Below are 27,561 nucleotides of genomic sequence, written 5' to 3'. Positions count from 1 at the left end.
TATCACAGAACGCTAAAGGTCTCAACAGTCCGCACAAGCGGAGGATCGCCTTTGCGGAGCTCAAGAGGCGAGGGGCTGAGGTGGTCTTTCTTCAAGAGACACACTTCAGCTCCAGACATAGCCCTAAATTTATGGACTCACACTTCCGACAGTTTTTCTTGGCTTCAGGGGAGGAAAAAAAAAGAGGGGTAGCTATTTTATTTCACAATCACAATCAATTCCAGGTAGAAAAGATCAAAAGGGACCCCGGGGGTAGATATATCGTGTTGGTCGGGCTACTCAAACAGACCAGAATCACTTTGGCATGCATATATGCGCCGAGTGAGGGTCAGACGGAGTTCTTTAACGCTTTTTTCCAAAAGCTGCAACAGTGGGCCGAGGGCCATATTGTACTAGGAGGGGACTTTAACACAGTACTCAACCCTAAGGTCGACCGTACGACATCCAAACAATCCATAAGGAAAGTAAGCAATACCGCACTCCTGAAGGGACTCCGACAAACTGGCTTAGTTGATATTTGGAGAGAGCAACATCAGAGTGAACGTAGCTACACCTTCTATTCCCATCCCCATGACAGCTACAGTAGGATTGACCACTTCTTTGTGTCGGGCAGAATGGTTCCACAAATATCCGACACAGGTATACATGATATAACTTGGTCGGACCATGCATCAATTGAGCTCAGATGCACTCAAATTGGGTTTGTCAGACCAGGAGCAAATTGGAAGCTAAACGAGTCAATCATTAAAATTCCGGAATTACAAAAAAAAGTCAAAACTGAGATCTCAGCCTATTTTAGGACAAACAGTGGTAGTGTGGCTTCCCAAGCTATATTATGGGAGGCTCATAAAGCCACAATACGGGGGGTTTTAATTAGCATCGCTGCAAGTAGAAAAAAGAAAAAAGAGGCCAAATTAACGCAGCTCTACAAAAGGTTACATGAGCTCTCTACACTACATAACCGGTCAGGTAGAGAGGACACCCTTAAGGAGCTGAAGGATGTCAGGATTGAACTGAACCTCCTCCACACCTCCAGGGCCGAGAAGGACATGAGTTGGACACAGAGGAAATTTTATGAGAAAGCTAACAAACCGGACACTATGCTGGCTACCAGACTCCGAAACCGGAAACCAAATTTTAATATTCAATCTATCAAAACAAGCGGGGGCCAGTGTTCCTCAAACCCTAAAGTGATAGTGGGAGAGTTTGCGAAATTCTACACACAACTGTACAATGGGGAGAAGGTAGTTCACAATGCCAGAACAAGTAGTAAGCTACGGAAATTCCTGGCAGACGCGGCCCTACCACAATTAACCAGGGCAGAGAGTGAGGCACTACAGAGCGACTTTACGAGGGAGGAATTAGAGGCGGTAGTAAAAAACTTAAAAGCGTCAAAAGCCCCGGGCCCGGACGGGTTCTCCAACCTGTACTACAAAAAATTTATCGGAGTTTTGGCCCCGCATATGCTCCAGTTATTCAATGGAGTGCTAGCAGGAGAGCCCTTTCCGGGACAGATGCTCCAGGCGTCAATCTCAGTAATCCATAAAGAGGACAAGGATCCCAATAGTTGCCAGAGTTATAGGCCGATATCATTAATAAATACAGATGTTAAAATCTACTCTAAATTGCTGGCCAACAGATTAAATGTCATCCTGCCGAGGCTTATTCACCCGGATCAAGTTGGCTTCATTAGAAATAGACAAGCGGCCGATAACACCAGAAGGATCATTGATATCATAGAATTTATAGGAGCCAAGGGGATCCGAAGTGTGGCCCTAAGCCTAGATGCAGAAAAAGCTTTCGACAGGATTGACTGGCCATATCTGGAGTCCACGCTTGGAGCATTTGGGTTCGGAGACATATTTCAACAGGCAGTCAAGGCTTTGTACAGGGCCCCAACAGCTAGGGTGGTCCACCAAGGATACCCGTCTGATCTTTTCCCGATTAAAAGCGGCACGAGACAGGGGTGCCCGCTTTCGCCCCTGCTCTTCGCCCTATGCATCGAGCCGCTAGCAGCACAAATTCGGAACAACGCCGATATCTCTGGGATACAAATCCACTCCCAGGAGCATAAAGTGGCTTTGTATGCAGATGACATCATCCTAACCCTGTCTAAACCGCTCGTCTCACTACCTAACCTGTTTGAGCTTCTAGAGCGGTTCGCCCAGATCTCAGGCTTCAAAATAAATCAGTCCAAATCAGAGGCCCTAAGCCTCAACATGCCGAGAGAGATGGAGAAGCTAGTAGAACTCAATTTTGGGTTCAGATGGTGCCCTTCCTCCATGAAATACCTAGGAGTGCAGATCACAAAACAGACAAGCTCCTTATATTCGGCAAACTATCCCAAACTGCTGAGGACTCTAAAGAAAGAGCTGCAGGACTGGAAGGCATATGGTGTTTCCTGGCTAGGGAGGATCTATAGCGTCAAGATGAACGTCCTTCCCCGCATTCTATACTTGTTTCAAACTCTCCCAATTCCCGTGGTAAGAGCGGATATTACAGGGCTCCAAAAATCTATATCTCAATTTATTTGGAACGGTAGAAAACCACGGATTAGAGTAAAGACGATGCAGAAGGGTAAGGAAGCTGGTGGCCTAGCGGTGCCGAGTGTTATTTCCTACTACAAAGCGGCACAATTGTGCCAAATTACACAATTACACGGGGACCCTGAGTTGCGGCGGTGGGTGGCACTGGAGAGGGAGGTGTGCACCCCGCTGGAACTCACGGACCTGATCTGGTACCCGAGGAAACGGGTGAAGGAGGTTCTCATCCCATTGACCTCTGTGCTCAACTCACTCTCGGTCTGGGAGGCCGCCAAAGTTAACAGCTCGTTAACCTCCAAACATACTCTGATGGCACCTTTACATGGCAATCCAGACTTTGCTCCGGGGCTGACAGACAGGGGCTTCCGGCGCTGGGGTAGAGCGGGGGTTAGACGGCTGAAGGACCTGGAGGTTAAAGGTAAGATCAAATCATTCGCAGAATTACAGTCAGAAACAGACATTCCTAACACGGATTTTATGAAATACCTCCAGGTCAGGGCATACTACAACGCACACCCGGTGAGACCACCGCTAACGAATTTTGAGAAGCTCTGTGCGAGAGGGACAAGCACACGGGGACTGATCTCTGCCCTATACAGAGAGGTGGTGAATACGGACGGAGACAGGACAGTTAAACCCCGGTTCATGACGCAATGGGAGGAGGATCTCCAGGGTATTTTAGAGGACGAGGACTGGGCCGAGGTATTCAAAGCCGCGGCCACTAGCTCCATCTGTACAGCATTGAAGGAGAACTCGTATAAGGTATTACTTCGGTGGTACCTCACACCAGTTAGACTGGCCAAATTCAAACAGGGATCGTCCCCGCTCTGCCCCAGGCGGTGCGGGGAACTAGGAGATCTGGTACACATGCTGTGGTCTTGCCCGAAAATAGTGCCGATCTGGACCCAGATCCGAGATTGGCTACAGAGGATCTTTTTAGGGCTCAAAATCCGGCTGGACCCGTGGCTGTTTCTATTAGGTAAACCTACAAACGAGGTTTCTCGGTCGGGCAACAAGCTGATCGCACACTTTGCTACCGCTATGCGGTGCGAGACCGCAGCACTGTGGAATCAGAACGCGATTCCCTCTATAGACAAAATTAGGAACAGAATTTGGTTCATTTGCCGAATGGAGAAGTTAACGAGCTTAGTTAACGACTCGGCCGATAAATTCGAAAAAGTTTGGTCATTGTGGTTGGCACAGACCGATATTCAGGGAATGAGTGAGGCCACCATATGGCTTTGATAGACGGAAATGGGTTCTCCTTGGATGATGGACAGGGAGCTACACAGGACGGAAGGACAGTAGGGCGCCCCCAGGGCGATGGTTCTACCCCATTCGGAACAAGGTTGAGTGGAGAAAGCAGTTAGAGCGCAGAGATCCAAACGAGGAGTTCTAGAGCGAGCTGACAATAGAACCGGCGCAGGTCGTCGGCTCGACAAGTAGTCTGGGTTTCGTCTACGCCGTCCCCTCCCCTCCCCCCCTTCCCCTCCCCTCCCACCCTACTTTCCCATAATTTGTGGTTTGTCTGTCAAGGTCTTGTCCTGTGGGTCTCCCCAACGTACGTCCGTCATATGTAGTTTGTCCTCGCAAGGGACGTGTATACTTGGAATAATTACCATCGTCATGTAACCTATTGATTGTATGCACTAAAAACCAATAAAAATAAAGTTGAAAAAAAAAAAAAAATAGATTTAAAAAATTCAAGTAATAAATGTTTTACTTACCCCTGCCAGGGTGAAGGCATCCTCCTCCTCTTCTGCCCGAACATGTAAGGGCCGATGCCCAACCATTAAAACACCAGTAACCCCTTAATTACCTTAGCGTTTACTACTTCTAAGGTAATTAAAAGGTTACAGGTGTTTTAATGGGGTTGGTGAAAGGTGTACTTTAGTGTCCCCAGGGAGGATGGTTAGGCCTCCCGGGAGAGTTGCGGGATGTGTTAACCCCTTAGTATCTTAGTGGTTGCAACCACTAAGGTAAGGAAGGGGTTAACTCCCCACGCAACCCTCCCAGTAGCTTACCTATTTTCTCAATGGGAGCACAGATAACCCCATTGGCAATGAATGGGCACCCACCTACCCACCGCTTATACCCCCCGCCTCCCCCAACACATACAGTAATGGGCAAAATACTTATTATCCAGATCTGGATAATAGCTCATTTGCCCATTAAAAATAAAACATTACCCAGCCAGCATATAGTAAATAAAAGTTGTACTTACCCCATCCAGGATGACGGCTGTCCTTGTCATTCTGTTCTTCCGCGTCTTCAGTGGGCACCGACAGTAAAATAAAAAAATAACTACTGGCCTGTAACCCCATCCCCCACCCCCTCTATCCATAAATTGTCACTGTGGGAAACTATGCCCACAAAGGGGGCAACTTGTCTGGTCGTGGGGGTTCCGTAGTGGTCAGGAAGTTGCCATCTGCAGTTTCCTGGCCAACTATGCAACAAACCATCGGGTTGCATCTGTATGTACCACTTGCAGAAACCTTAAGGGTGGCCACGAATCCCCCCCAAATTAAAATACGGGCAATTTGGGAGCATATTTTAGGCGGCAGGAGGACTCGCGCCCTATGCAGGCCGCAGACCCACAACAGCAGGGTAGTTCGGACTCAGAACAAGAGTCAGAGGACATGACCCTAAACCAACACTCTACCAAAAAGGACATTAAAGATCTGTGTGTTAGTCTGAAATCACTACTACAAGCGGAGCTCCAAGAGAGAAACAGAGATCTCATTTAGCTCGACGACAGAACTGACGACCTTGAAATAAAGGTAGATGACACAATCATGGCCTAACCCAGATGGCAGCAGAGATGATAGATCGCCAAAAAGACGCTGACAATAGAAAAAGTTGAAATAACCTCCGTCTGAGGGGTATCTCAGAGTCCATTTTGGAGCCAGAGGAATTCATTTTAAAATGGCTTTCCGCCATGCTCCCGATTGCCAGGAATCCTCACTTCTCTTGGATCGATGCCACAGAGCCCTAGGCCCACATCCCCATCTGGGAGACCCGCCCTGGGACATGATAGTGAGATTTTACTCTGCGGCCAGTGGAACGGGAGAACTGTTATTTGAGAATATACCTCTGCAGGTCTACCAGAATTTGTCTCCCTCCTTGCTTACCAGATGGAGAAATCGGCAGCCGATAACATCTGTGTTGAGAGATCAGGGAGTCTGGTACTGATGGGCCTTCCTGTTTCGTCTTCCAGTTAACAAGGGCATGACCTTATTCCTAAAGTATCCAGCATAGGGCCCTGCGTTTCTTCACAGACTGGGCCTGATAGGATGAATAACTGGAGGTGTGTTAAGTAATACACACCTGTTGAATAATTAAGCTAGTCATAGATTTCAAACACTACAGTCTCCTATATAGTAAGATCATATAGAGACCAAAGAACCATAAAAAATAAAAAAAAACATACAAACAAGTGCAAAACACAAACATAACATAAAACATTAAAAACTAAAAACAAACTTTTTATAATATAATCATCTACAACCAGAAATGGTTAAATAGACAAAAAACTAAAAAGTAACCAGTAAGTGTAGCAATGTGTACTTGAATAAGAAACAAGTGTAACTATGTCTAAATGTTTACAAATGTAAAACTTAAACCATACTAAACATATAATCAAGGGTATTAATAGACACAAATATAATTAATTCATATTATAATAAAGTAATAACAATGGAAATGTACATGAAACCATATGATATCCAACCCATATAATAACCGATATCAATAATCTGAGAAAAATAAATTTAAAAATAAATCTAAGAATAAATATTTACATTTATAAATTTAATAAAGAGTTATTGTATAGAGATTGAAAAATACCGAATAAATAGCTGGAATATAGAATTCAGTGTAGACAGGACTGAATTAACTTCGAACAACTTGAACTGGAACTATCAATCTGTTAAGAAATGTTTAAGTTCCCAGTCCATATTTATTCCTGATGGATGCAGGGTATTCAAAGAATATATCCAAAACATCTCTTTTTTATTTAATTTATTTAATCTGTCAGAGAAAAATTAACTATACCCCCTTGGGAACAGGTAGAGACGTGGAGTGCAACCAGATGTGACATATCTTTCTTTTTGATAAGTCGTACATGTTCAATTATCCTAAACTGTAACGGTCTTATAGTATGGCCAATATATTTTTTATGACAGCCACATTCCAGAAGATAAATTCCGAAACTGATGTGACAGTTTTTGAAGTTATTAATGCGATAAGTAGAGTTTGTAAGTGCTAAAGATTTAATAGAGCTGGCATATTGACACATGGATTACCTGCCACAGGCAAAGCAGCCTTTTGGAATACCTTGTATTGTAGAATGAGAAGATCTTGAATTGAACAAGCTGGGAGAAAGATGAGATGCTAATGTCTTACTGTAGCTTTTCTAAAAACAGATTTTGGTCCACCTTGTATAACTAAGGCAATATCCTTATCCAACGACAAGGTGTTCCAGTGTTTTTGAACAATAGCATGAATGTGATGTGCCTGTCTGTTTTATGTAATTATGAACATAGGACAGTTCTGATCACTATGAGCAGACTGTCGTGATCTAGTTCTATGCTGTGAAAGTCTCGGTTTCTGTTTCTTTAATAAGATCATTTCTGCCCAGAGCATCAGAATAAATAAATGCTTGCTTAACATCTTTAGATTTATAGCCCCTTGCAGTAAGGTGATCAGTCATTAATTGTCATTGTACAAGAAACACATTGTGCCTTGGGGATGCTTATGATGAGAGACCTGGGATGGCAAGTCTGAGCACGCAGTAGGGAATTTTTAGAATGAATTTTCCTAAAAAAATATCTGTCTGGATAGTTTTAGTATTGTCGATTGTATAGGGTCACATCTAAATAATTGACAAGGTGTATATTTTGCTCATAAGTGAAACGTAAATTTAAATAATTCGTATTCAAGTTGTGAATAAAGGTGATTGGTGAAGTATCATCCGCAACCAAGAATTGGTGTCGTGATAAATGTGTTGCAATTCCCATAAACCCATAAATAAATTAGGATAAGAAGGTGCAAAAGAAGTATCCATTGCCATGCCCTTCTTTTGGAAATAAAATTGTGCATCAAATAAGAAATAATTATGAGTGAGTAAAAAATTGATAGACTCCAATAAAAAAGTGCATTGTGAAATAGGAAGATCAGATAATAGTAAATAGTGCCGAACCGCTAAGAACCCATATCTGTGTTCTATAATGGAATACAGAGAGGTCACATCTAGAGTGACCCATCTGTATTGCCTTTGCCAATGTACATCCTGCAGAGCGACAATAAGATCTGAAGTATCCCTGATATAAGAGGATAAACCAATGACCAACGGTTGTAAAAAAAACTATCCACATACTGCAATAAACCATCTCCCAAAGATCCAATACTCCCTCCTATGGGCCGTCCAGGAGGATCGACCAATGATTTATGGATCTTTGGGAGATGGTGGAATACCGGAACCCTGAGGTGTGGACAGCTACAAAATTCCCATTCCCTCGTGTTCAACACACACAACATTTTTCCCAAATCAATGAACACATAAATTTCCTCCAAATACTTAGAGGTGGGATTACCTTTTAAATCTAGATAAGAATTTGTGTCATTAAGCTGTTTGAGTGTCTGTCGCTGATATTGCATTGTTGACTGAAAAAAAAGAGCGCCCCCCTTATCGGAATTTTTGATAACTATACCACTGTTATTCTTTAATTTGACCAATTGTTGCATTTCGGAAAAAGTAAGATTGTTAGAAACTCTTTGGGAATAAGAAAAGCCACTGGCCAAAATTCTCAAGTCCCGTTTCACTAGTTTCTCAAAAGTACAGCTTAACCCCGTTATAGCGCGGTCCTCCAGAGGGGGAAAGCTGAGAAATCTCCCAGTGTTCCCAGACCCGGTGGGGCAGCGGCAACAGCAAGCAGCACTTACCTGGCATCTGGCAGCTCTTCTCCCTGTCTCTGCTTCCTACTTCTGCTTCCGTCTTGCGAGAGCAAGCTCCCTTAAAGAGACAGTGTGTGTATATTTGACTGTGTGAGACTGTGAGTGTGTGTGTTAGTGTGTCAGTGTGTGTATGTGTGTGTGCAGTGTGCTGTGAGTGTATGCAGTGTGCTGTGAATATGCAGTGTGCTGTGAGTGTGTGCTGTGAGTGTATGCAGTGTGCTGTGCAGTGGCTGTGAGTGTGTGCAGTGTGCTGTGAGTGTGTGCAGTGTGCTGTGAGTGTGTGCAGTGTGCTGTGAGTGTATGCAGTGTGCTGTGAGTGTGTGCAGTATGCAGCCTGCTGTGAGTGTGTGCTGTGAGTGTATGCAGTGTGCTGTGAGTGTGTGTGTGTGTGTGTGTGCAGTGTGCTTTGAGTGTATGCAGTGTGCTGTGAGTGTATGCAGTGTGCTGTGCAGTGTGCTGTGATTGTGTGCAGTGTGTTGTGAGTATGTGCAGTGTGCTGTGAGTGTGTGCAGTGTGCTTTGAGTGTGTGCAGTGTGCTTTGAGTGTGTGCAGTGTGCAGTGTGCTGTGAGTGTATGCAGTGTGTGTGCAAATGTTTTTTTTTTTTAATTCGGGGTCCACTCTCAAACCGCGTTATAGCGGATCGCGCTATAACGGGGTTGAGCTGTAGTAATAAATGGTCCACTATTAGAGTTAGGACAGAAGATCGATTTCTGTCTCAACCCCGAATCCTGATGGCCGAAGAAGGGTTGAGTAAATGTGTTGATTGCTAAAGCACATTGATCTCGGAAATTGAAGGGAAATTATGAAATATTAGTATTTGATACTATTGGATCTGTAGATAAATGTTCTGTCTTTTTCTGTAGATCTCCAGTCAAGGATCCTGTAATTTCTGTACCCATCTTGAGTGGAATTTTTTTTTTAGTAATTTTTCAAATTATTGGTTGAAAGAGCTGAAAGTCCTGTTGTGTAGCGAAACCTAGACCTTTGTTAAGTTGTGATAGTTGATCGAACGTTAAATCCATCTGGGAAAGATTAACCACATTATCGGGTAGATTATTTAAACATATTTCTTCCTCTTGGGTCTACCCTGTTTCCTCTGGGATCTTCTTGTTCTGGTCTTTTTTTTGACCCTGTGTGAGAAAAAAGCTGAGAAGATCTTAAATGTTTAGCATAGGATGTAGAGGTATATTGTCTAGGTCTATTGGTCGCCTCCGATCTCATATCTCTCCCATGACCACTGGAGTGATCAAGGGAGACTGAATGTGAACGTGAATCAGGGTCAGAGATATCTGAATCAAAACTAGATGTCTCCATATGTCTAGTTTTATGTATGGATTTACTAGATGTAGCTGATACCATCTTTTAGTTAGAGTTGAAAACTTTTTTGGGGTTCGATAGTTTGATGTTTCTCTCGCAGGAGGCGGCTTCTGCCAGCAGTATATTTGTCCCTTGGTGTAGTCAAGGCGGTCTCGCTCAAATTTTGTTTGTTTGTTTTTTTAGAAATAATGGTTTTTGTAGTAGTCTCCCATTCTGAAGAAGAGTCTTGTCATTTTTAATAAATTGTTCCATGGTCTCAAAAGGATCCAATTTATTTTGAAAGGTCTTGATCTCTGTTCCCAAAATCACTTTATCATGGATCTTTTGTTGGATAATAAGTTCCATTAGTTTTGTTGAACATTGATCAAGAACTTTTACTCAATCTTCCTCAAACTGCTTATTTGCAAAGCCAAAGGTAGGTATTTTTTGACACGTAGACCTCTAGGGATCGTTTTACATTTAATGTAATTTTTGAGTGTAGTAATGTCCCACCAAAGTCTAATATCTTGCACCAATAATTTCTCCAGCTTTACAAAATGATGGGTTAATTCTGACGGCTCTTCACAAGTAAACTCACTATTGTCATCAAACACATGTGTGGCTTTCCTTCCCCTTTTGGTGTTGTCGCCACATTCATAAACAAAAGTCTTAAGGTCAGGTTCTTGAATATCAGTCTCATTGTCATCCATATTGTATAGGTATAGAACGTTGTTGCTTATTGATAAGAAACAATGAATATATATATAACCCAATTAAAAAGGAAAACATCATATTGCGCTTGGTCTCTACCGGATAAACTTGGCTATATATAACAATTAGGATGCCAAGTTATTACAAATCCTTTAAGGATTTTATTATGGATAGTCTTGAACAGTTCTGAGCTACCTTTAATAGTTAATAGCAGTGATTGATGGGGTTAACCGCCGTAGCTAGTGCTCCAGAGCTTTCAGCATATAAATATGAATTGAATCAATCTTCTTGCATAGAAGACGTTCTCTTACTACAAGAGGTGTATTTTAAAAAGTCGATGACTCCTACTTTCTTTGATAAACGATTCAGACAGGCCTTACATTCCTTAGCTCAAAATACAGGGTGGGACAATCCTTGTAAACAATCGAGTGCCTTTTAGGCCTGTCCTGATCAAAATGGATGATGATGGCAGATTCTTGATATTAGTGGGGCTCCTCTACAGACAAGTCCATAGCAAACGTGTACGCCCCAAGTGAGTCTAGCTCTAAATTTATGTCCAAATTCTTGTAAATGTTAGGGATCATAGCGAAAGGCCATATTATCTTAGGTGGTGATTACAATATAGCACTTAATCTTGTAATGGATAGATCCAGGCCTCCCACAGGTCGCAGAAACAAGACTATCAAAGCCTTGAGTGCCGGAGTGAAACTACTCCACGTTTCGGATATTTGGAGAAATTGAGTTGAGATGTTCTCTCCTAAATATGAGACCACAAAATGCACAGTGGGGACTAAATGAATCCTTGCTGAAGATCCCAGAGGTTAGATCAACGATAGAGGAGGAATTGTCCTTCTTTTTCCATATCACCGAGGTCAGTGTATCCTCTTCCGCCATACTTTGGGAGGCTCAGTAAGTTGAAGACCAGATGGTATCACTGCGAGTAGCAGGAGAGAGAGGACAACATTTAAAATGCGCAGACCAAAATGTCCTGACCTTACCAAACTACATCAGAGAGACGGCCCAGCTGTCACTCTAAAGCAGCTCAGTGATGCTGAGGCAGAGTTGAACTTATATCAACGTGCGCAAATTGGGGGGCGCACCCCCCAAGGGGGGTGCTGGATATTGTTTGGTGGGTGCGGGCGCTTGCAGAGGTCCCGTGCTCTTCCCAGAGGCATTTCAATTAAATGCTGGGGGATCGCGTGTGGCCTCTGTAACTCACTTACCATGATTCTGGAGATTTGCTGTTACCGTCGCCATAGCAACGCGGCGTCAAATGGTGCCACGGTGTCCTGCGGAGAGACATCACACGCCCCTCAACATGGCAATGGGGTCACGTGATATCACATCACGTGACCCCGCGGCGTCATTTGACGCTGCCAAACGAGTGGAGGTGGACGCGAGACTGAGGAGGAGCAGACAGGGGGGCGCAGCTAAAAAAAGTTTGCGCTCCCCTGACTTATAACACATTTTCGAAGCATAAGAGTCACTGAACTGGAAGAAACATAATTTTTTTGAGAAGGCGAACAAGCCAGATACTATGCTGGCAACCAGGCTCGGGAATAGACAAGCCCCATGCAGTATACATGCCATACAGCTGAAACCAGGCTGAATTTCAGATTTTCTCAAATCGGCTAACTTGCCCACATTGATAAGGCCAAATTGGCTCCGAAAATCACGATGGAGGAGCTACTCCTAGTAATTAAAAATCTAAAATACTCCATGTTTTTTCAACTCTTTATTATAAAAATTTTTCTCGTATCCTTGCACCCCATCTTCTGGCCCTCTATAATTCCATATTCACAAACACCCCGTTTCCCAGCAGCCTGTTACGGGCCTCCATCTCCCTTATTCACAAAGAGGGAAAAGACCCTACAAATTGTGCAAGTTACTCGCCAATATCATTAATTAATACTGACTTAAATATATTCCAAAATCGTGGCAAACAGGCTGAATGTAGTCATTCCCTCTCGAATACATACAGATCAAGTGAGATTCATCCCTGGTATACAGGCTGCGGATAATACTAGGTACATCATAGATTTAATAGCGATTGCATCCACAAATAACATATCATGAATGATTGTAGGATTGGATGCCGAAAAGACGTTCGATCGCATAGATTAGTTATATATGTGTACAACACTACAAGTATTTGTACTTGATGGTCCTTTCTTAAATGCGGTATTCGCTCTGTATACTACTCCTACAGCAAAGGTAATCTGTCAAGGCTTCTCTTCTGGGCTATTTCCCATAAAAAGCGGAACAAGACAAGATTGCTCTCTGTCCCTGTTAATATTTGCACTCTGTATGGAACCATGAGCTGCCAACATCAGAAATAACCCTGACATCCCTGGGATCCAAACAGGGGCCAGACCTATAAGATAGCAATCTTTGCCAATTATGTAATCCTTACTGTAGCAAAACCTTTAACTTAACTTCCAAACCTATTTAATACACTATCATTGTTTAACAGAATCCCGGGATTTAAAATAAAAAATAGCGTCCGAAGCTCTCAACATAAACTTGGCAAAGGATGTAGTTAAGCTGTTAGCCCGCAACTTTGATTTTAAATGGCAGCTTTTTTTGCCATCATCATATTACTAATGATTTCTATATCCTAGCCCTATAATCTGTAATCATCACATTTATATGGAAAAAAAGAGGCCTAGGATCAGTACGCAAATCCTGACGATCCCCAATAAAGCTGGAGGTCTTTCTCTACCATGCTCTACCATGCTTGTTATCCTACTATGAGGCAGCGCAGTCAAGACAGCTGGTCAAGTATTATTCTAATCCAGAATTTAGGCGATGGGTGTCCCTCGAGTCCTCTCTGGTCCATCCTGTAGATCTCGACAAATTGATTTGGTTACCCCTCAAAAATGAGAGCTCCAGCTAAAACGACTCTCTTGCCAATTGCATATACTCTGACGCTATGGGAGATTCGATTGGAAATATTGTAGGTTTTCCCTCATATCATAGAATTCCCTAATAACCCCCTTTGCTGGTAATCCGGACTTTCTAGCAAGCCTTAAATGGAAAGAATTTGGTGGTTGGGAAAGGGCAGGCATATCGAGAATCAAAGACCTAGGCCCTGACCTAAAGCCTAAACCTTTTGAATTTTTTCAAAAAGAAAAAACCTTCCTAATGAAGAATTCCTCCATTATCTACAACTAACAATGGTTTACGGCAAGATACCTGTACGTCTGTCTCTATAGCTGCAATTGTAAGCCCATCCCACACTGCGAGATTCCCGCAGCCAGACTAATGACCCATCGAATTAACATAGCATGGTCCCTGCATGTGAATAGGAGTCATCCTGTCTGAATACTACTGGGTTGCAAGTCCCATTCAAATGCAGGGAACCCCGCTGTGTTAATACAATACATTTCCAGCCTGCTGTGGAACATCTCACCACTTACTGTGAGATGGTTACAAATTTTCCTTGGCAAGCAGTCTAAAACCGGCAGTTGCATCTTTACCTTTAACTCAATTTGTTAACCTATGTCTAGGTACTTTGAGTACATTAAAGCTCACATCTCAACGCTATGGGTTCTTTGCCAATTCAGACGCTGCTTCCCAGCAAAAACTTAAATATATGACTCAATTCGAAACTGACCTAGAGAAGACTTGGAGGGAAACGACTGGGACGACATTTTCGAGGCAGTTGCTAAATGCTCAATATGTACCAATATCAGGGAAAATGCATATAAGTTCATGATGCATTGGTATCTAACACCTCTAAAACTATCTAAATTTGTTTCGCCATATTCTCCTCTGTGCCCGAAGGGTTGTGATGGGCAGGCCTCATTCATACATACGTGGTGGACATGCGCAGCAGTTGCAACACCCTGGGGAGAAGTGAAGAACTTGATACAGAGAATGTTACATTTATTTACCCCAAGATGCCTGGCTCGTCCTTCTGAACAGACCACTACAGGTATTATCTAGAGCTGAGAATAAGATAATCTCCCATATCACAACCAGATTCAAATTAGCAGCTCTATGGAAGCAGCATAATATCCACTCTATTTCCAAAATTAAAAACAAAATTTGTTTCATCTGCCAAATGGAATAGAGAACTAGCTTCCTGAACGATTCCTGCTCTAATTTTCCAAAAGGTCTGGTAGCCATGGATCCAACACTCAAGTATCCCAGGTCTAATCTCTCTCTCAATCTCTCTCAATCTCTCTCTCTCTCTCTCTCTCTCTCTCTCTCTCTCTCTCTCTCTCTCTCTCTCTCTCTCTCTCTCTCTCTCTCTCTCTCTCTCTCTCAGATCAGATGGTGATGCTAGAGACGAATGTCCCTTTAGTTGGTAAATCACCCTGTAGTAATAAACCGCCACAAAAAATGTTACGGAACTGCTTAATATTGTCATACATTCAGTGACATCTGTATAACTGCGTAATTGTATTAATTCTTTGATTAATGGCATGTATTACTTGGACTGTATCCCTACCTCGCCTCGCCCTCCCCCCCACCCGCTCCTCCCCATACATTATTTTTTTGTACCTCCCTCAAAATATTTATTTCTCTCCCCTTGAAAAACTTCAATAAAGATTGAGTTTAAAAAAAGAAAAAAGTTTGCTGCCTGGAAAGGTTTACTGTACCATTATCAACCATATTTACCAAGTAATCTTCTGCCATAAGGCTTTGGTCCCGCTGCGGCTGGCGGCTCGCGCGGCCGTGGGCCACCAGCTCCTTACCTCTGGTATGGATGTCCCCGCTGGCTCCTTCCGACGTGGCTGACTGCATGCTGTGACGCGTCAGCCAGCCGGAGCTACAAGGAGCGTGTGGTTTCAGCGAGTGCCGCATCACTGTGTGTGTTTGTTCCTGTGTGTGTTTGTGCCTGTGTGTGTTTGTGCCTGTGAGGGCTTGTGCCTGTGTGTGTTTGTGCCTGTGAGGGCTTGTGCCTGTGAGGGCTTGTGCCTGTGTGTGTTTGTGCCTGTGTGTATTTGTGCCTGTGTGTGTTTGTGCCTGTGTGTATTTGTGCCTGTGTGTGTTTGTGCCTGTGAGTGCTTGTGTCTGTGAGGGCTTGTGCCTGTGTGTGTTTGTGCCTGTGAGGGCTTGTGCCTGTGTGTGTTTGTGCCTGTGTGTATTTGTGCCTGTGTGTGTTTGTGCCTGTGTGTGTTTGTGCCTGTGAGGGCTTGTGCCTGTGTGTGTTTGTGCCTGTGAGGGCTTGTGCCTGTGTGTGTTTGTGCCTGTGTGTGTTTGTGCCTGTGTGTGTTTGTGCCTGTGTGTGTTTGTGCCTGTGTGTGTTTGTGCCTGTGTGTGTGTTTGTGCCTGTGTGTGTTTGTGCCTGTGTGTGTTTGTGCCTGTGAGGGCTTGTGCCTGTGTGTGTTTGTGCCTTTGAGTGCTTGTGCCTGTGAGGGCTTGTGCCTGTGTGTGTTTTTGCCTGTGTGTGTTGGTGCCTGTGTGTGTTTGTGCCTGTGAGGGCTTGTGCCTGTGTGTGTTTGTGCCTGTGTGTGTTTGTGCCTGTGTGTGTTGGTGCCCGTGTGTGTTTGTGCCTGTGAGGGCTTGTGTCTGTGAGGGGGCTGTCTGCAGTCACGTCATGGCCGTGCCCCCCCACCCGTTTTGGCCACGCCCCCCCCCCCACGCACCGGAAAAATTTCACTGCAGACCGCAGTGCGGGCGCGTACAGCGGGGCCTTAGCCTAAGACTATAATCTAATACTACAGAACTGATATATATAAAATATATACATATATATATACTGTATAAATAATGTATGATTTCCCATGTGTTTTTATTTTATTATTTTAGTATTGAATAACATTGTATAAACACATTCACTTGTTGGCTCTGATGCATCATGCTGATGACGATAGTACACCGAGTCACAATACCCTACAAAAACTGTTGACGTTTGCAACATATTATGAAGAGTAGAGTAAGAGGATGATATACTGCAAATACTTGGCTTGTAGGCTGCGCTGTATCAAACAATGTTCTCCATTCCTTCACTGTCTTTTTACGCCTAGTGTTTAGGAAGTAGCATTGTATTCAGAACATGTTACCACCAAATGGTGTTTCTAGGATGTCGGCATATTTACTGTATTAGAACAAGATGAATTTTGAGATCAGTCCTCTTACAGTATTGTGTAAAACCCAACGTATAATCATAAATCAAATTCCTTAATGCTTCTGAAAAAAAGGCTTGGATATATCTGACTTCTATCTACTGATTTGACACCTCACAGCCTATCCAAACTAATACAATCCCAGGTGTCTTCTAGTGCACTGTAGGAGTCGGGTGCAGAGGTATAACCAGGGAGACTGCGATTCGGGGGAAATAAACATTGGCTTTTATTTAACCCGTACCTTCAAAACAACACGGCTTTAAGGCAGCATACAAATACACAAAGCAGGCCTATCTCTTTGTAAGGGCTACCTCACGTTTCCCAGTCCCTCGCTCTGTCAGCACCCACCTCCCCTGTGCTAGAGAGATCCCCTGCAGTGTAAGTCGGAGGCTTTGCTACCTGACTGAAGTGCCAGGTGGAGACTGGCAAATTGTCTGTAGCTGAAATTAAGCAGCTCCCTCCTGGACTCAGTCAGATACAGGCTTTCTATTTGCAGCCCTTTTAGACGGGGTTATGGCCCTGTCACAGGCACGAGGGTGTCCTATGGCAGAAGAGTGCTTAGTAAATATAGGCCTATACTGTATGCTTTATTTGAGTTAACATAAAAGATTAGGTGACAGGAAAAAGTTCTGAAAACTATGTGCAAGGCATATATTTGCGTTTTTCTATTTTTTTCCCACTTCCAGAAAGAATGATATAGCAGTAGATTGCACTCACTTTATCCTCATTAAGGGTTTGATGTAATGTACCAAACATAAAAAGGCTTTGTAGATGAAAGACAGTACAGCTTTTTAAGTTAGCTTGTGCATAGCTTGGAATGACAGTCACCCTGTTTGCTTATGGTACTAAAACGTCAGCAACATAAAAGGCATTCTGACAGCATTAGTATTATATCAAATACTTAAAACTGGCAGGAAATCCACTCAGACTTTATTTATATCATGAATCAAACTATATTCAGTGAAACAAAGTTGCTCTTTGCTAAATGAGTCCGTTAAAGTCACAGACTCCCGTTAATGTACGGATATTGTTAACGTTTTTCTTCTTCTCTAATTTGACCTTCAAGTTCTGATGGAGCAAAATAGTTCAACTCTTGTAACCAAGAAGTTCCTGGTCCGTGTCACATTTAGTGGCAATTTCATGGGCTTAAGGGAAATGTAAATGGCCATTCGAAATATCGTTTCTGTTGAGCCAATCGAAGAGGAAACCACCAAGCATTCTCCTTGCTAATTGGCTGCGGCAGCTGGCATTCTGAACTGGGACTTCACTACTGTATTTTAACGGCTCCAGGAGGTGCCCAGGAGGTTTTGCTTGATGGAACCGCTGACTCCAATGAATTGAAAAAATATTTGGTGAATTTGGAGGAAATTTTGATTTAATTGCTTTACAATTACTACATGTTCCCTATCAACAGTGAAATAAGACTAAAGAGCTTACTCTCAAAGTTAGAGTACTATGTTCTGAATGACCCGATAACTGGGTGGATTCCCTGTTACATAGTGAGACAGGGAAATCCTTTCCACACAGACTGATACAGTATTGAGGTGGTTAATCCCAAAGCGGGCTATCTGGCTTAATCTCCTCAACTGACATGGGGTATAAAAACACACAGAGATTTACTACAGCGGATCTCTAGCACAGAGGAAGAGTCTGTGCTGCCTGAGAGATCCCAGGGGAAGAGAGACTTTTACAGGCAACACTGGTCCCACCAGAGGGAACCCCCACAGACCCTGGACTGATGTAGAGAGCACCTGGCCTAAAAGTACCTCTCTTTTGGATTTGTGTCACAATCTTTGTAAAAGGCCTTGCATTTCAGCCCTCAGATAGGCACTGCTGAAGTTAGTTAGCCCCCTGTATGGGATTAAGCCTGGTTATTGTTTTCTGTTCTAATTTGTTGTTTTTTTGTTTAAAGCTGCTGGCAAATAAAGCCTATATTTGTCTGCCTAAAAATGTTTCTGGTGTACACACATCTCCTACAGACCCCCTAAAAGCCTTTACAGGAAGCCTTGGCTGAACTTGACTGAAGTTATGCAAAAGCAGTCATCAGAGCACAATGCGTGGTATCGCGCCCGATCTGCGGTGACTGCCATTGACTGGATATTCTGCATTGCACTTTGTTGACTTCTTGTTCCAGAATTTTACAAATGTATATGTACAGTAGTTTAAAATAGTCAATATAATTTCTACAATCCTGCCATAACTTGCTCCCTTTTGACCCAATCCATGCTAAAATAAATGAGTAATGGGTGGCATCTTTCTTGGTATAAATAGAAGTACTATTCACTTATGAAAATTTATTTTATATTGTATAACAGTCTCCAGTTTGACAGCTTTTACTGTAGTCTTTCCTTTGCAGCGGGTGCAATCTCTTCACCTCTAATCACAGTGGGTGGCCGGGAGTTGATTAACCCTGGATAAATTTGTAATGAGAAATGCTAAATATAGAACTATGTAACTAAATGTTCTACGTGTGTGAGAAAGTGTAAACATATCAACGTGTTCTGCATGTAAAATGTTGAATATTGGGTATAAAATGGAACCTCTGTATCAGGGATTCCTGAAAACCTGTTTAGTCTGCTTTTTTTAAACAAACCAAAATCCTTTGTGTAAAGTACTAAAATGTTATGGGTTTTCAAGAAAATACCCTAACAAGGCAATACATATATAATACACATCATGCAAGACGCCCTACGAAATATACACATCTGTCAACAGACAAGAAAGACATATTTTCAGAAATGATCATCAAATGATGTACTGTATTTCCTAATGAAACAAAGAAGAGGGGATTAACATTAACCTGTAAATACAATGTTCTTATCATAAAGGAGACTGAGAAAAGATCGGGGGGGGGGGGGGGGGAAACAAATGATTTATTTACCATTGAGACATAAAACATTGAAATATTTTTTACATTTGTATTTAATAGATACCAAACACTTACTGTATGTGCAACCCAATAAACATATCCCTAGTATTAGTCATAGATGGGACTGACCCTAAAGAGGTGTCTGAAAATGTAATTTGTCTCATGGTTCACTGAATATGAAAGTCAGGTGGTTTTTAGGGCATACTTTGTACTGTTCGGGCGTGTAAAACTTTTAGAAAGCATTTATCTTTTCAGGAATATAGGTAGTTTTTTTGTAACCATCTCCTGGTGTATCATACAGTATTACATTATCTAAAAGAACAATGCCTTCTCTCATAGGGCCTCATGCAGTAAGCCCCGATAAGGCTTTTTCGGCATTTTATAGCCATTATTTTCCTTCCAGATTCAGTAAGCGCCGATAAGTGGGAATTATCGGCAACTTTTCCTCCCGATAAGAAATTATCGGGAGACGGCTGGCGATAAGCCACTTATCGGCACTTTTTTAACCCGGCTGAATTCAGGAAGCCCCGATCAGCTTTTCGGTGCTGATCGGCACCCCAGATTGGAGAGTTTATGGACAATCCAGCCCGCAAACTAAAGTTGGCAACTTGCTGGAGGAGAAGCATCGGCAAGGGCGACACTTAGAAAAAATCAGGCCTTTTTCCTGCCTGTGATTGATGCCGGGGGTCTCCGGAGCTGATACCCGCACCGGAGCCCCCCGGCATGCATCCGAGGCAGGAAAAAGGCATTTGAAAGCCACTTCATTACCTTAGCGGCTAACCGCTAAGGCAATGAAGGGGTTAACCCACCGTGCCATCTTTATTGTGGCTAGCGGGGGTGGGTGAAGGGGGTATTTGGCCCTGGGTGTGATTTAGGACTTGCGGGGGGCTTGCGGGGGCACTTAACCCCTTCACGACCGTAGCGGTTAATACCGCTACGGTCATGAAGGGGTTAAGGCCTCCCGCTACCCACCCGCAAGCCCTAAACAACCACCGTTGGGGCTAATACCCCCTTCACCCACCCCCACTACCCACAAAAATTAAAAATACACACACCAGGCCCACACTAACTAAATAAATAAATATATATATATATATATATATATATGACCCCAACAACACCTATACCCCCCTAACATACAGTATAGAAATGGGCACAATGACTATTATCCACAAATGGATAATAGTGCAGTTGTCCATTTAAAATACATACACAGCAATAAAGACATTAAATACATATAGCACTCACCCATGTGCGGCTGCCACGATGAAGGCCATCCTCATCTTCATCCTGCCCATGCCCCATCCGCTTCTGCAAAACAGACACAAGAATTAAAACATCCAATGTAATGTCCCCTAACCCCTTAATCACCATAGCGGTTATTAACTGCTACAGTCATTAAGGGGTTAACCCACCATCACCCACATACCCTCCCCCACTAACCCCCCCAACCCTGAGGCCTAACTACCCTCACCCACTACCCACAGGGGAGTCCTACCAAATACCCTTGGGGCCAATACCCCCTCCCCCAGCACATACATTACATACAGTACAATAATGAGCCAAATAAATATTATCCACATAGGGATAATACATTATTTGGCCATTATTAAACACATTCAATACCGTAATAAAGTAAATAAAATTGTACTAACCTCATCAATAAGAAGGCTCCGTCGCCAGCATCATCCTTGGGGTCCGTTGCCAAAATAATAAATAGCCAATACATCTCAATTACATTAACATACCAATGAACCCCTTAATCACCTTATCGGGTACTAACCTCAAAGGTAATTAAGGGGTGAAGCCATCCTGCAATGGCAACACCACTTATGCATAACATCCTCAATGAATTAAAAAGCAATTTCCTAACCAAATCTCATTTAATCATTCAATCTGAAAGCTCAAATGCCACTTAAAACATTGCTTTTACAGTGTATACATGTAGCATAACATGTAAACTACATGTACACGCTGCAAATCAATGTTAACAATACAGTAATCCAACTCAAATAGCCTGACATCACAAGAAGTATATTATGTAAGCAAATAAAGTCACCATCAATGAATAAACACACATGAATTACATCCCTAAACAATTAAAATACCATCCATACCAATTACACAATTAACTATAGCTATCGTAACAGAGAACAACTTCAAAACATACAAAAAAGGACACCAACATTTACAATATACTAAAGCAAGCCTCTCCATAACCTACAGTACAGCATAAAGCCCAAAACTTACATCTCTCTAATAATAAAATACATTTAACACACATCTATGCATAGCAGCATAGCCACAATGATTTACAATACAGAAAATCAAGCTTTAACAACACTATCATTTCTTACCCTGTATGTATATATCTCTCTAGACATACATACATACATACAGTGGCAAGAAATGATATGCATTAAAAAAATGAAGACATGAAAAAGCAAAAAAAAACACAGTTACATTAAATACATTTCTTTATTTAACTTACCATTACTTGCCCCCACCGACTCCCGTTGATCAGCTTACTCACGAACCAATCCACGAACAGGAACCCATAAAATAAAAAACCATAAAATAATAAACATTAAAATACTAAAACACGACAATCGACAATCCAGGGGTCTTCTAGTTGTAATCCATCTTCATCTGTATTCTTCTACCTTCTTCCGAGGTCTTCTTGCCGTCCGGTGCCACGCCCATGTCTTCTTTCTTCAGAGGAGGTCCTTCCTCCTCGGCGCCTGGCTTCAAAATGAGACGACATAGGCTTTTAAAGGCCTATGACGTCACATTTTCGTCAAATGGTTCCCACGGCCCTGATTGGGCCGTGAAAACCATGTGTTTTGGCCGATGTAAAAAAAAATGATGACGTCACTTAAAGGCAATGACAGCACAGCCAATCAGAATGGCTTTGCTGCAATTGCCTTTAAGATGACGTCATGAAAAGACACATGGCCGGACTCACATGGTACGGCAGCCAATCAGAGCGTGGGAAGTCCATCCCTACTCTGATTGGTTCAAGTACCATGTGACAGAGGCTTGGGGGAGAAAGGATGTGACGTCATTGAAAGCCTCTGTCACATGGTACTTGAACCAATCAGAGTAGGGATAGACTTCCCACGTTCTGATTGGCTGCCGTACCATGTGAGTCCGGCCATGTGTCTTTTCATGACGTCATCTTAAAGGCAAATGCAGCAAAACCATTCTGATTGGCTGTGCTGTCATTGCCTTTAAGTGACGTCATCATTTTTTTTTACATCGGCCAAAACACATGGTTTTCACGGCCCAATCAGGGCCGTGGGAACCATATGACGAAAATGTGACGTCATAGGCCTTTAAAAGCCTATGTCGTCTCATTTTGAAGCTAGGCGCCGAGGAGGAAGGACCTCCTCTGAAGAAAGAATACCAGGGCGTGGCACCGGACGGGAAGAAGACCCCGGAAGAAGGTAGAAGAATACAGATGAAGATGGATTACAACTAGAAGACCCCTGGATTGTCGTGTTTTATTATTTTAATGTTTATTATTTTATGGTTTTTTATTTTATGGGTTCCTGTTCGTGGATTGGTTCGTGAGTAAGCTGATCAACGGGAGTCGGTGGGGGCAAGTAATGGTAAGTTAAATAAAGAAATGTATTTAATGTAACTGTGTTTTTTTTTGCTTTTTCATGTCTTCATTTTTTTTAATGCATATCATTTCTTGCCACTGTATGTATGTATGTATGTCTAGAGAGATATATACATAAAGGGTAAGAAATGATAGTGTTGTTAAAGCTTGATTTTCTGTATTGTAAATCATTGTGGCTATGCTGCTATGCATAGATGTGTGTTAAATGTATTTTATTATTAGAGAGATGTAAGTTTTGGGCTTTATGCTGTACTGTAGGTTATGGAGAGGCTTGCTTTAGTATATTGTAAATGTTGGTGTCCTTTTTTGTATGTTTTGAAGGTGTTCTCTGTTACGATAGCTATAGTTAATTGTGTAATTGGTATGGATGGTATTTTAATTGTTTAGGGATGTAATTCATGTGTGTTTATTCATTGATGGTGACTTTATTTGCTTACATAATATACTTCTTGTGATGTCAGGCTATTTGAGTTGGATTACTGTATTGTTAACATTGATTTGCAGCGTGTACATGTAGTTTACATGTTATGCTACATGTATACACTGTAAAAGCAATGTTTTAAGTGGCATTTGAGCCTTCAGATTGAATGATTAAATGAGATTTGGTTAGGAAATTGCTTTTTAATTCATTGAGGATGTTATGCATAAGTGGTGTTGCCATTGCAGGATGGCTTCACCCCTTAATTACCTTTGAGGTTAGTACCCGATAAGGTGATTAAGGGGTTCATTTGTATGTTAATGTAATTGAGATGTATTGGCTATTTATTATTTTGGCAACGGACCCCAAGGATGATGCTGGCGACGGAGCCTTCTTATTGATGAGGTTAGTACAATTTTATTTACTTTATTACGGTATTGAATGTGTTTAATAATGGCCAAATAATGTATTATCCCTATGTGGATAATATTTATTTGGCTCATTATTGTACTGTATGTACTGTATGTGCTGGGGGAGGGGGTATTGGCCCCAAGGGTATTTGGTAGGACTCCCCTGTGGGTAGTGGGTGAGGGTGGTTAGGCCTCAGGGTTGGGGGGGTTAGTGGGGGAGGGTATGTGGGTGAGGGTGGGTTAACCCCTTAATGACTGTAGCGGTTAATAACCGCTATGGTGATTAAGGGGTTAGGGGACATTACATTGGATGTTTTAATTCTTGTGTCTGTTTTGCAGAAGCGGATGGGGCATGGGCAGGATGAAGATGAGGATGGCCTTCATCGTGGCAGCCAGACATGGGTGGTGAGTACTATATGTATTTAATGTATTTATTGTTGTTTATGTATTTTACATACACAGATGGTGTATGTTGTTTATTGCAATGTTTATTGGGGGCAAATGTCCCCAATAAACATGCTATTCTGCCTTAACCCCTTCATTGCCTTAGCGGCTATCCGCTATGGTAATGAAGCAGCATTTATGTATTTTTAATACTATTGTGCGGGAGCAGGGGGCCCGAGCTGAACCGCATTAATTTGTGTCTCAGAGACCCCCTGCTTCCCGAATTACAGGCCCCGGTTTGGGGCATCGGTTACAGTGTCGCCGCCATATTTATAGCGGGCACGTCGCGAATGGGACGCTATAAAGATGGCGGCGACACTGCCACCCGATGACACATTCCGGGGCCTGTAACTCAGGAAGCAGGGGGTCCCTGGTCCACAAAGTGATGCGGTTCAGCTCGGGGGACCCCCTGCTCACTGTACAGTATTATTAAATAAATATTAATGCTGCTTCGCTACCGTAGCAGATACCCTGTGAGGTAAGGAACAAGTCTTTATTGATGTGTGTCTTTTACTCATAGTGTAGATGTGCAGAGGGTCTCCGGAGCTGAAGCGCTTTTGTTTTAGGTCCGGGGACCCCCTGCTCCCCGAGATACAGGCCCCTTTAGGGGGTGCCGGTATCCCTCTGCTTTGTTTACATGCCGCGGTCACGTGATCGGAACCTTTAAATGCAGAGGGATACCGGCACCTCATAAAAGGGCCTGTATCTCGGGGAACAGGGGGTCCCCCGACCTGAAACCAATGCGGTTCAGCTCCAGAGACCCCCTGCACATGTACACTTATTTGTTGCCGATGTTTGCGCTGAGAGAGCAGCTTGTCTCTCTCTGCTGCAAACATCTATCGCCACCAAAGGCTTATCGGAAGGCTTATCGGGAGCCAGGCTGTATCGGCACAGCCTCATCGGCAGCTTTGCTTTCGCAGTGCTTCGGCAGGGATCGGAAGGATTCGGCCCTTACTGAATACTGCGAGGGCAAATCGCCAAAAAAAGGCCGATCCCCCACCTATCCCCACACTTGGCGAAAAGATTTTATCGGGCCTTACTGCATGAGGCCCATAGTGTCTGTTTTACAGGTGAACTTGCTTTACACTCAGTTTAGAAATATACAGTGTAACTTGTTTCTACAAAACACATAGATAACTAAGAAAAATGCCAATTTGACACAAAACTAGTGCATTATGTTTATTTATCCTTCAATAACTTTACTGTGTCATTCGGTAATTCTCTTATAAAATCTTGACTCATTATGGCAGACATCTCATAGCTTTTTCTTGAACGTATACTGTACAGGCATACCCCGCATTAACGTACGCAATGGGACCGGAGCATGTATGTAAGGCGAAAATGTACTTAAAGTGAAGCACTGCCTTTTTCCCACTTATCGATGCATGTACTGTACTGCAATCATCATATACGTGCATAACTGATGTAAATAACGCATTTGTAACAGGCTCTATAGTCTCCCGCTTGCTCACAGCTTCGGTACAGGTCGGGAGCCGGTATTGCTGTTCAGGACGTGCTGACAGGCGCATGCGCGAGCTGCCGTTTGCCTATTGGGCGATATGTACTTACTCGCGAGTGTACTTAAAGTGAGTGTCCTTAAACCGGGGTATGCCTGTATATACAGTACTAATCTAAAAACAAATTATCTGCCATGGGTCACAAACTTTAGAATGACAGTGGTTCAAAACTTTGAATGTTTGGGAGTTTTTGTAAATTCAATATAAATGTAAATATGCGTTTTATTTGTTCTGTTGTGAAGTGGAGCTTGTGTGATTTTTAACAATAAGGCAACGGTATATTATTTGATCTATAATGGTTATCATGAGTATTATTAATGTTCACTTATTCTTGTACTTCTCATAGCACATCACACTCCTAATAACTTGTTTTACTATTCTGTTGTTTACTTTTGTTTGATGTTATTCTTTCATTGACTTTTTTTGTACAGTATATACATTTGAAATTAATTTAAGCTTAAGTAATAAAGCAAAAAGATTATTAAAACAAATACTGGATTTTTTGTTTAATAGCAATGTTTAAAAAATTGGATGAATATATCCCTATGAAACAAGCTGTTTTCCACTGAGTCCAATGGCAACGTGAATAATTAAAGATGATAGTTTTATAATTGTGTCATGCTACATTATGTTGCAGAATGCAATACTTAAGAATGTTTGTACGTTCGCCATATATCTCCCAAGTCTCTCTTCCTGATGGGGAATGTGCTGATTGGCTGTTAACGCTATTAGGGTTGCCTTGTACACATTATCTGGCATCCAAGCTTTGCAACCTCTGCTCCCTTTTTTTGTATTCTCTGTTGACCATTGCTAAGTGTTTGAAAGCTCATGGTATTCATGTGTAATATTTTTTTTTTTTACTTATTCAGTGCTGCCCGTTTATGCAGCAATGTAAATAGAATCTTTCTCTGGATACATTTATTCATTATACAACTTTTCTATTTAGTACAGAACAATATAAACTAGCCATAGTTCCATTAAAGCAATTAAGGGGGGGGGGAGAGAAACTGTTATAAATGTTTTTAAAAAGGATATCATGATAATAATCACATATTGTATATGACAGAGCTGTATATGGCAGCTGGTTAGGCAGCTAAGTAGAAAATAACAGAATTAGCTGAGCTCAAACATAACTATATAACAAAATTAATTAGTTACACTATATATCTCTCAATGCCTTGGGAATGCTGCTAGGGAAAGAGAATTGGCCATACTGTATATTTATGGAAAACATATACAAATACCCCGTGCTACTGTACTTTCCAAATCGGCTTGCAATTTATTAGCTGCATTAAAAGTCTTTTTTTAAGGAAGGAGTCATGTGGTTGATCATCTTTTAATCAAACAATGATGTGAAGGTGTACTCCATTTTAGGCAGCCATGAGCAACTTTTCACACGGAAACTCACTTGTAAGTTAAGGTCCGGTATATGGTAGAGATGTTATAAATGCTTGCAAAATATTGAAATATAATCATTTTCAATTCTTTAAATGTATCTAAAACTATATACAGGCTTATATATAGGCCCTAACAGTTTTCTGTTTTCTCCTTTTGGAGAACTAGTTGAAAAGCCCAGGCTGATGGTATCATCGCATTTAGCAATACACTGCAGTAGATGAGTAGTTGTAGCTTTAATGAGGATAGTTTTTTTATATTTAGAAACTTGGACACTGCATAAAGACAGAGTGGGCTTGT

The sequence above is a fragment of the Ascaphus truei genome, chromosome 8 (assembly GCF_040206685.1).
Source record: "Ascaphus truei isolate aAscTru1 chromosome 8, aAscTru1.hap1, whole genome shotgun sequence".
NCBI classification, from domain to species: domain Eukaryota; kingdom Metazoa; phylum Chordata; class Amphibia; order Anura; family Ascaphidae; genus Ascaphus; species Ascaphus truei.
Note: the sequence above shows the minus strand (reverse complement) of the source record.